Below are 9,099 nucleotides of genomic sequence, written 5' to 3' on the forward strand. Positions count from 1 at the left end.
TGTAATAAAAAATACTTTGGACTCTGCATCTTTAAGAAGTTTGCTTGCTAGAGGAAAATAAACCCTTTCATTCCCCTCCAATGCGGTCACATGGCGAAATTAGATTTACAATCGCGCATCAAGACAAAAAAGAAAATCCTGTTTTCTAAAGGTCACAGTTAAATTACTGAAAAGTTGCCCTGAGCATCTGAAGCCTTTGCTTTCTTGCCATCTTAAATGATAAGGGGGTAAAAAACAACAGTGAATACTGGACTGGACTTCTTGAAACCAATGGAATTCGTTATCATATGCGGAACCTACAGATAATTTGGTTTTAATATCACTTTTGACGCCTCCCACGTTTTTGAAGCCTATAAAATTAAACCTGACAACACTTGGACATTTAGTTTATAGACTATAAAGTGAGTTCTAAGGTCCATTAAGAAGCCAGCGTGAGATGTCATGCGAGGAAGAAAAGAACCAGAAATAAGTCCACACAGTGCTGTTGACACATCTGCAGAAGTGATAATTGGGAAGGATCACTCCATTGAGCAACACTGCCAAAGAGATTTTTTTACATCCCAACCCAGCCCAGCAGAATTCTACCACATGCTGGATAGTCCAGTGCAAACACCTGACAATCCAAGCACTAATTATTCTACTCAAGGGCATTTGCACTCAGTGTTTTACTGTCTGGGTCATATGTTGTCACTCATTTCTAATTGTGAATGCAGTAAGCATGTTAATAGCCTGGCTCTTGCAGAATAGATTCAGTTACTCCAGGGCCTTTTTTCTTGGCACTACCACTGTATGGTTGAACTGTGTGCATTCTCACATGTAATTGTGCATGCAGGAATGTAGATTGTGAAGGCCATTTCAATACTACTATTTAGAAGCCATTTGAGAATAATACAGGAACCACTGTCAAATGTTCACAACAACCGTCATGCCTTAATTGCTGACGGATGTACTGTCGTTTTTATATTTAGGGTGAGGACAAGGGAGGACAATGAGATGTTTATTATCAGGGAGTGTGATCTGTAACAGTGAGGAAAATCACCATGACTGTCTGGGACTTCCATGGAGCCATAACATTTTTTGTTCTGATAAAAAATATGTCTACAACAATTTAAATGAGACACAGCAAATGAATTTATTATAAAAAATTACTAAAAATTCATTTATTATACAATTGCCTAAAATCTATTATCATTTTACATGTTCTGAATAGAACATAATTCACATATTTATAACTGAATCCAAGTCTTAACAAGTCACCAGCATTACATAACTGGCTAGTTACATCTTGTGTTTAATACTACCAGGTTTGGAGAAGAATCTAATACTATACAGTATGTCATTATAAACAAACTTAATGTGATCTTTCTAAATTCAGATTCAGACTGAAGTTCTAAAGTTTAACAACACCAGGATTACTTTCCAATTCTACTATGTCTAGACAGGCCAAAGGTAGCATAATTAACCCATAATTAAAGTCAAATCCTTACAGCTACATGCTATTCTCAGTAATTCATCAACCACAACAATAATTCTGCACATAAATGATACTAGTACTGTAATTTATAAAGATCAGCATGCATAAGAAATATGGTCATCAAGCTATTCACGGGGATTTTTAGATCTTCAGACATTGCATCACTCAGGCTTTTGGGCTCACTTCTAACCACACGTGAGCCTCTCCCGACTCGGGCAAAGAAATGCATCCTACAGCATGATCATATACTATGTTTGTGCAATTGGAAGGCATGAATAAGGATGTAATAGCAAAACCCTGTTTCGCTACGTATCATCAGTCAAGCTACTTAGTTTGATTTTCTGCAGGCTTGCTTGACTGCTATTGCTCAGAAATACCCTGAAGTCATTTAGCTTTAGGTAGAATGCTGCTCTAGGATCACCATATTATATCAGCCATGGAGCACTGTATTGACTGTAAGTAACTAGACAGTGGCCTCTATGGAACTATGCAGCTTCTCCCAAATATACAGTACACTGGATTTACATTTTTACTATAAAAAGTAAAAATAACCAAAGTATTGGTTAGAATATTTTAGAAGAGCAATATTTGCTTAAATAATAAGTGTTGCCGAGCATATCCCAAGCTTCTGAAGCCAGGACGAGGAACAAAAATGCGGTTTTCATTTGAATTATGCAGTCTGTAAAGCAGATGGTCTGAGCGCTAATTTTACCTCGAGGGTCAACACAGCAGTACTTGGCGGAGGTCGCCGACACATTTCAATGTCAAAGATGACAAAATAATATGTGAGACGTCTTTTCATTTGTGGACATTTATGAAAATAATAACTATGGCTTTCGTGAATGTGCCGAATCAAGCAAAAAAAGGGTAACACTTACTCCCTCCATGACAGCTTATTAATGATAATAAGGAGCTCAGCTCTTGAGGAGGTCTGTAGCTGATCTTGAAAGAAGATCACGTTTTGACTCTATTTGGGATGAAGGGTCAGTTCATTTCCCTGCCTTTTCTTTATTTTTAAGAGCTCCATATGCGATCTTCATACATACATCATGTAGGTGTAGGGGCTGTGGTCAGAACAATGAAAGGAAATTATTATTGAAGAATGATATAGTGTGGCTCATTTTAAAACAAGGATGGGCAAAGCATATCATGCATTTCCCTTTCAGTTCTTAACTTCAGCCCTTTTTAGATATTGTATAGTAGAAACAAGCACTGGCCAGACCATAAAGTCTAACTTACTTAGTTCTTTGGTTGGTAAGACATAACCTTCAAGACAAGAAGATATCACAATTCCAAAGAATGTAAACAATCCCATGTTTAGTATTACTGCTATTAAAAGCATTCTTACCGAGGTAATTACATTTTTAATTTATAACGGTTCTCATGAAAGTGCATTAAAAACTGCAAGAATGCTCCCTTAACTTATAGTTATACAGCTGATGGAAGTTACAGATAAAAAGAAGAATGAGCACACACAAAAGGCTTCAAAAACAAAATGCTTCAAATGGCAAGCATAACAAAACAAGAAAGATATCAGTTATTTCAGAATCGCATTTTTTGCTAAAGACCCAATTCATTATTAATTCATGACTCTGCTAAACCATACCGAAGATGAAAATAAAAAAAAAGGGAATCTCCTACTGAAAGAGAAATTCAGAGTAGTGCTTTGGAGGTTTCTAGTCTAAGATAATCTAAGTAAGAAGTCTTATACGTATGCAGGTTTCCTAAGTAAAAATAAGGTAAAATCCAGATGTCCAGATGTTCAAGCTGAACAGTACAGTTTGCCAATGGTAACAATCTAAATATGGACGCTCTCAGCACCTTTATTTAACATGTGGACACATTTAAAATATGGACAAATTTCAGTGAAACTCTGTATGAAGTCCCGACTTTTAGCACATTGTATGCTCAAAACTATAAAACAATGTGGGGGCTGTGCTAATGTGAAGTATTGCAGACATACACCTTGCTTACTCTGAGGCAAATGTTAGGATAAAAGAAAGTCATCAGCAAACCGAGTTTCCAAAGAAAAGATGTATCAGTAGCAGCTGATTTAAAAGTCCTATCCACGCCTGCTGTATGCCCTGCCTCAGTCTGTTATTGGGATAGACGTAGAGTGATTGTTGAGCTTTCATAGCGCTGTGCTAATAGCTTAGTGCTGATTTTATGACAAATAGGGAAATACATTCATAAGCTTTTATGGGATGGGCTAATTTAACACCTTTTGGTTCAAACAACAAATTATTTAGACAAAGGCTTATATTTAAGATAAGACAAGATTCTCAATGGCATCTTTGGTAACCAAGACCAAGGAACATAGATAACAGTGTTAGAATTGATTAATATGATAGCCAATATGTAGTTTTAATGCCCACTGAAAATGAGAAATTAATATAGAATTGTTAATGCTGAGTTGCAAAATCATCACAGGTGCTTCCCAATGACGTTAAGGGATTTTTTTATTAAAGTTTTGTAAACCCATTCAAACATTGGCGTTAGACATTAAGTCCTATTTGAGAGTCATTGCTTAAAAAATGATAATAATTTACTTTATATTATATATAATTATATGCCATTATAATTAGAAAGACACTTGAGTCCTTTAAATAAGTGTAGTTTGCAAGATCATTGTTCCAGTTAACCTTCAATCCATATCCAATGAACACTAGTACAGTATATGGATATAAAAGACACCTAAGAGCATGTTAAAGGAGGTTCCTGCTAACTTCTGTTTCTCAGGTGTGTCTAGTACTGGTAAGCAAGAACCAAATGGAACTATGATGTATTGGTGCTATTATAAGATTTTAAAAACATCTCCACCCGTTTTGCAAGTCCCTATCAAAGTTATTTCTAGCAGAGCTGGTATAAATCGTTGCGTTTTGTGTTCACCCGAATCTGTGCAGTAACAACGTAACAACAGTGATACTGTCCTTAAAAGATTGAATCTTAATAGTTTCGTGCATCTGAGAAAGTTGTCTTCATCTGGTCAGCAAGAGCATGAGTGATAATGTTGCTATTCGACTTTTCGATAAATCGCACCTGAGAATTTTAAGAAGTCAAATGTTACGTTCTCTGTCATTTCACGGGTTATTAACAGGTACCCGAATATTGTACCTTGTGGCTTACTGTTTATAGTACTTTATACCTTAAGTAGCCGTCAAATGTATAAATTAAAATGACGTTAGGTTAAAAAACAATATTTGACGTTAGAAAATATATATTGTTCTTAATCTTTTTTTATCTTGTAATTATTCCGAATAATTTTCGCGCAAACGAGCATTTTGCAAAGATTCGTCCAGTATAGACTGTGGCGCTTCAAAATACGTCATTTTTTTAGCCAGTAAAATCATTTATGTGTTCATAAAACGTGTGTGCACATTTTCAACAAGACATTTTCTGTTTCGTGTCCAACAATATATAGTATATGCTGATTTGATGAATTCACCACTTAAACTGAATCAGTGCACTGCAGGTTTAATAGGTTTTCACAACTAACGCACCAACCTCTATGGTGTAAATTGCAAGATTGTAGTCAGAACACAGGCGGAAACGTCAAGCGTCACTTCATATGAAGAGATTCCTCTTAACAGCTACTATCCCTCCTCTCTGAGGTCTGGGAAGAAATGCGGACAAAATGTGGAAAAGTTATTTCCATTTGCCGTTATCTTACTACTTAGTATCGAAGGCAGAAAGTAACAGGGTTTTACTGAATAAACTACCAACGTGAAATATCGGTAACGACAATATATTTCAAATTTCATGAGAAGAAACGATTCCCAGTTAACAGTAAGTGTTGTATGTTTAAACTGCTTACATGTCACTGCCTTCCGTTTTCAGAATACAATATACGTTCATAACGGCTCAAATGTTATAGCTACTGTTAAGGAGTACCACAGACTGTATTGAGCCATATGTTATATTTTTGTTTCTGTGGTCATTAAGCACAAAGTCGCGTTGGAAAATTAAGTGCTGTCGTGTTGTCCAGCCCCACATATATTAGATCAAGAGAAAACTGAAATTAACTTACATATATACTGTACATATAAAGCTGTCATCCCTCCTGAGACCGCATACTATTCACCAGTCGAGCCACTCTTGAAACATTTGACATGCATACTGGGGCAGAAAGGGCCAAACTGAATCAAGTTCTAAAAAACTGGGTAATAATTATACTTACTGTACCTTGAAGAAAAACGCCTCAGGTCGAAAAAGAATGGCTTCACAATTACAGAACTGATAACAGCGCTGGTAGCGATGGTGAGAATATTGTCAACGAGACTTAAAAAAATCCCCAAGGAAGATGGTGCAATACTTAACGTACGGCAAAACAGGTAACATGCCTTACCTTTCCTGAAACCAATTCATCAATCCGTTGCAAAATAATGTTTTAGCCTAAAATTGCATAATCCGTTCACCGACGGCGCATAAAATACCCCCTTTGACACCCCTTACCTGTAATTGCTGCTTTTTCTACTTCACTACAGCCGCATTGACACTGCAGATGGTCTGTTCACAGGAATCCCAATTCTCAGATACTCCAAAATCACAATCTAGATGTGTAAAAAAAACGAATGCGCTCTTAACAAATCCAACGGCTCCGGCACTCACACACGCCTCCCTTTATTTCCTACAGTAATTTGAAATCTGTAAAAAAAATGCTACCGAATCCTGTGCAGTTTTAGCTGCAGATCTCCATCTACGCTGTGATCAGCGAGTCCTTCTTCAACAACTATGCCGCGCTGAACACTCTCAACCCCGGCTTGCTCACACACCTCCCATCCCACTCGCAGGCTCTCCTGAAGAGATGTAAGCGTCGCAAAGACGATTCCGCAATTCTGCCGCTTAAGGAACTTCCTGGAGATTTGGGATGGTCTGCACTTTGGGGTGTGGAGAAGGTGCTTTAAAGTTTCCAGTGTAGCAGCTGACACCCAAGTATGTTGTGATCTGAATCGGTGCTTTACCAGTGCGAGAAGACCGACTGCCTTACTTCACTGAGCCCTTCAGAGCTTCTCCTCTATAGTGACATCTAGAACCTAAACGCTGATTGGGCTAATTGTAAGATTTCATTGCCAGCAATCTGAAAGCAATGTTTCAATGAATGAGAGACATATGCTGGAACCTTGTAGATGGCAAATGTATTTTTATGTTTATGTAATACATTTATTCACAGTCTAAAAAAGATATCTAGGGATGGCACCAGGGATTTCGCGACGTAATCTGGAGAACAGAAACAGCAACGCTTTTTGAAAATGCTCAATAGCTTGATGGAAGGATTGTTTTGTATGTTAAGAAATATGCGCCGCAGTTTTGACGATGCTTTAATTCAGGAGTTAATTATTTTATTTCTAATTCCTCCACTGAACACTGAACAGTGTTAATAAAACAGTTCAGGTTTCAGAGCTACACTATCCGGAAAGATTTATATTCGCTATATTGTGTTTTAAGGCGCTGTTGGGGTTACAATGTTCTACACTGTTATAGACGGATTTTTTTAAACCTCTTAAATATTCTGTTATTGCATTTACCTGTTGAAATCAAAGGCAGGCTGCCAAATTTTTGTATGCGAACTGAGAATTGTTTATACAATTGATAAAAAAGTTTCGTAACATGGTATCTCATTTACTTTCAGCAAATAACTTTGATATTAAAAAGTATCCCGGTGATTGTGACGGTAATAGAAAGGACCGCTTGCAAAAATCATGTTGTTTTTTTTTGTCTAGCTTGTTGATAAAGACAGTGGTTTATGCGCAGCACAAACATACGGTCGTTTTCACACATTTTGAGTATGAAGTGGAAGAGCGTGGAAAGACTGCAGGGAAAAATTTAAAAACCGCTTACCCCATGCTAATCAGAAGACTTATTGAAATGGAAAACTTTCCAACATCTTGAACACAAATGGACTTCTGCATTCATTTAGTCATACATGAATTATTATTATTTTTATTATTATAAGCGCAGTAGGGGCGTTTGTCCCGTATTTAAATAATCATAAGTATTAAGTGATTTTTGCCTAGATTTATGTTTTTTTATATGCAAATAAATTAAACACTCGTAAGATAACACCGTTGTAATAGCTAAAATATATCGACTTAGTTATATTTTGCTATTTCCTTCAGACTTGGAAGAACAGCTTTTGAACTTTAAACTACTATTCAACTTTAACATGCACTCGAATAGATTCTGGTGTTAGATCAAGCGATAGTTGTTAAGACTAAAGTGGGTCAAAAACACAGAAAAATATGAATTATAGCCCACTAACTTACATATTACAACCCGGATCTTTGGTGCTCTTTTCCTTTAGACCTTTGAGGTTGAAATGAAGGCACTGCAGTATGTCCGTTTCTCTTGTTGCCGAGTGCTTCGTAATGACAACCGCCTAAACCCTGCATTATAGCCCCACCTGCAGGAAACTTCAGTACTGCAGCGTATTTCCATTATTACTATGGTAGACTAACTCCCTGTCGTATTACCAGGTGATAATTCATGCGTATTCACAATTAATATAATTATTTTTCTTTATTTTCTGTCAATAATATGTTAATCAAATGATTTAAAAAACATTGTTTTGTCGAATATAACAGTTTTGTTGGAAAATGGTTTCAAAATACAGCACATAATATCAGCACAGCACAAAATATAATTTATTCTATATCCTTTCCATTACAGATGCTAAGCGAAGTGTGCACCTACAATATTTATGGTTTCTTTAGCATAGGTGAGATTTTTCTAATCTTACATATTAAGTCATTGGAATATTGTCACCTTTTTATATGTGCAAGGTTAATATTCTGCTATCAAATCAAAGGGATTTCAAAAACACCTATCCTTAGACAAGTGATGTTGCAGAATCTCTGTTTTAATACATCTCAATTACATGACCTCCATATCCAGGAAGATTTTTTTTTATCAAAGCCTGGCCTTGCAAATATTTCACTTTTATAAACAGGGTTATTTCGCTGGTAACAATTAAACAGCAGAAGCCACCCACAGACAGTAAGCTTCACACAGCAGCTCAGTGAACCTTGGAATTTACAAAAAATGTGTCCTTCATGAGAAATGCATAGCAGCCATTATCTCCACTCAATAACAGGGCTGTTGAATAATGTGTGAAGGTTAGTGGTGAAAACTTTACCGTGTTCATGCTGAACGTCTATACAGTGTGAACACCACTAGAACGTGTCTTAAGCATCTAAGAAATTCATTTTATCAGATAATATTACTTTGCTTTACTTAGTTATTTGAACAACTACATCAATTTATTAGACATTCTGTAGTATGACAATGGTGGTTTTCAGTTGTCTATATTGTGAATAGATCTCCGTGTAACATTATTGGAAGCTAAATAATTAAAGACAAAGTATTAATTACATTTTGTATGCATCTTATTAGTGGTCAATGTGATTTGCAGTGACTGAGGCGAGTTCCTTTGTAAAATTGTGTACATAATGTGCTAGAGGCAACTCTTTTATCCATTCACACCAAAAAAAAACATTAACAATTCCATGGGGAATTAAAATTCCCATGAAATCCGTGAGGAAGCTGATTGTAAGACGTGATAACTAGGTGTAGACCGTGACAGTTTTCAAAGATTACATCTGTCTGATTTGTTGAATAACAAGTGATGA

At 36.3% G+C, this 9,099-nt stretch overlaps 1 protein-coding gene across 2 annotated transcripts in view; it reads right to left on the reverse strand.

Annotated features, from left to right (window-relative positions):
* plxna4 (plexin A4) overlaps positions 1–7,828 on the reverse strand; it is a 345,804-nt gene extending 337,976 nt beyond the window's left edge. The window contains exons 1-2 of one of the 2 annotated variants that reach the window (XM_088645401.1): positions 7,738–7,782; positions 5,927–6,024 (exon numbers count right to left, since the gene is read on the reverse strand). The gene's annotated coding sequence lies outside the window, so the exon portion shown is untranslated. Of the gene's footprint in view, positions 1–5,926; positions 6,025–7,737 lie in introns of both variants that reach the window. The other variant, XM_088645402.1, reaches the window with a different exon arrangement.
* Between the last annotated feature and the right edge of the window lie 1,271 nt (positions 7,829–9,099).

This window comes from Lepisosteus platostomus, chromosome 9 (assembly GCF_059453375.1).
Source record: "Lepisosteus platostomus isolate fLepPlt1 chromosome 9, fLepPlt1.hap1, whole genome shotgun sequence".
Taxonomy (NCBI): Eukaryota; Metazoa; Chordata; class Actinopteri; order Semionotiformes; family Lepisosteidae; genus Lepisosteus; species Lepisosteus platostomus.